Source organism: Fukomys damarensis, unplaced genomic scaffold, assembly GCF_012274545.1.
Source record: "Fukomys damarensis isolate Sample0158 unplaced genomic scaffold, DMR_v1.0_HiC HiC_scaffold_17, whole genome shotgun sequence".
In the NCBI taxonomy this organism is placed as follows: Eukaryota; Metazoa; Chordata; class Mammalia; order Rodentia; family Bathyergidae; genus Fukomys; species Fukomys damarensis.
The window spans coordinates 43,116,853-43,119,182 of NW_022900929.1; positions in this window are offsets into that span (position 1 = coordinate 43,116,853).

The following is a 2,330-nucleotide window of genomic DNA, read 5'->3' on the forward strand; positions in this document are numbered from 1 at the left end:
CAGAATTAAGGATTATTTTAATGTTACATCATTGCCTTTTCTCTTTTACTTTCCTTTTTAGTTTTATTTTAGGATTCCCTATTTGTAATGTTCATACAGAGACTTCTTTAACTGAAATACTGAATAGTTTCTCTGGTGTGAAAAACTATAATAGTACACAGGATCCTAATGTGATAATTAATAATGTGAAATAGGAAGTAAAGGGCTAAAGGTGTAGGGAAAGTGGGAAGGGTGGGGGAAAGGTAATAAGGGAGAGGAAAAAAATATGAGAAACTGAAAAAATGGAAATAAAGTGTTTGTAAATGGGGAGGGGAGGAGGCGGTGAAGGGAGAGCAGGGACAAGGGGAAAAAATGAGAATCAAGACCTATCATGTAAAGGTACAGGATCCCAATGATGAATGTAACTGTACTGTATACCTAGATTGTACCAATAAACTCAATAAAAAGAAAAAAATAAATTAAAAAAAACCACGTAGAGCTTAATGATTTTTACTAGTTCTCAGACTTCGTGGATCTCTTTCTTAAACTCCTCCTGTCACTGGCTTAACAAATAAAAGCTTCAGTTTCTAGTTTATTTTAGTTTAGCTTAGTTTGATTTAGATCAGCCAATTCTCCCAGCCTTGGTTCCTACTCCTTCCCTTAGTTTAGTGATGATGCTTCCCATGCCATACCCATACTTCAGTTAACTATTGTCCTTTCCCCCAAAAAAGGATTATGCCAGGCAAGTATGGAATTCAGCCAAACCGAGTCTAAGAGGGACTCTGCCCTGTACTCCTCCTCTCAGCCCAAGATTTAATTGGTGTTCATCTCCAAAGAGCAATTTCTCCTTAAGTCTATTTGGAGAAGTTTCGTTTGTAAGGCATTTTTTAAACATCAAGTACAGTGGTGGTGAACCTATGGCACACATGTTATTTATTTTTCTTTTAAGACAAAAGATGTTAATGTATGACTCACTTTTTCTAAACTAAAGCCTCCACATTCAGGTTTAATTGTAATGTTGGCACTTTGCAATAAATAAGTGGGTTTTGGGTTGCAGAGAGGAAAATATTCTTGCCCGAGGCATTCAGAGACTAGCAGAGGAAATTAGATAAGAAATCACAGTTATGATGTAGTGGATCAGATATTGAGGTTAGAAGAACTTGTCATGGTTCAGGTTAGGGTGGTGGGATGGAGAGGGATGAGTAGGAAAACCTCAGGAGAACTGAGTCTTGACTATGAATAGGAGGTAGTCATTAGGCAGGGGACACAGATGGAAGCAGCAGTCCATAATTCTAAGTAATGTTCTGGGTATGTAGAGCCTTATGTATTATCTGAAAGGGATAAAGTAGAAGGCAGGGAAAAACAATAGAAAAAGATAAGGAGCATTCCTTTATCTTATTATACCCTTGGAGTGCTCATCATTTCCTAACCCAGAAGCTAGGGAAGGGAGTCCCAGTATAATTTTAAGTCCTCAGGGAGAAGAGACAAGGTCTGTGTTACTTGGGATACAAGCATTTCCCCTGGGCGTTATACAGGAGGAAGGTGAATGGTGGTCATAACCTTCTATAACTGGCTGAACTCCATGCTTTCTATCATTAGTGCTCTTTTTTCTTGCAGCTGCCTGGCTTAAGGTTGTTGACAGGCAAATGCAGAAATATTCCTGGTTACCCTTTGTTGAATTGAGGGCCAGCCTCTTTTTCAGATCTATCAGGCAAGAGTCTGGGAAATTGTTGTACAATTGTGAATCTCTTTGGAATTATTTTTTTTCCCTTTCTCTTTCTCATTACTGTCATCTTCTCACCATATGGGTAATCTTTTTCCACTCCTGAAAGGGAGGTTCCTACTGCTGGATCAGTTTTCATTTGGGTGCGTCTCTACTGAAAGCCAGCTAAATTTGGTAGATCATGCCTTTCGATAGAAAGATTGATTAGAAACCAATGACTTCAGACTGCTTCCTTGCTCTCAGGCAATTCCAGGAAGGGTGAAGTCTTAAAGGAAGAAAACTGAGTCTCTGTACTTAAAATTCATTAGCAAAAAAATGTGAAAAGACAGACTCCAATGGAGCATTTTTCAACTACTCAAGTTGGAAAGAGCTGTGGTAAGTGTGATAAGTCCTTTCAAAGGTAGTAGATCAGTAATTCAGCCCTCTATGTTCACCCCTGGCTCTCCAGCCTGTGATACTGTCATAGTGACATATCTTGGAGCACTGTGAGCTAATTGTCTATTGCTTGAATTGTGCCTGCTGGAGCTCAAGACAGTGATCTCATTTCAGGAGACGAGGAAGGGAGGGTGGGCCCGGGCCCTGATGGTTGATTGGCTCATGGGCACAAGAAGGAGCAGGTGACATAGCT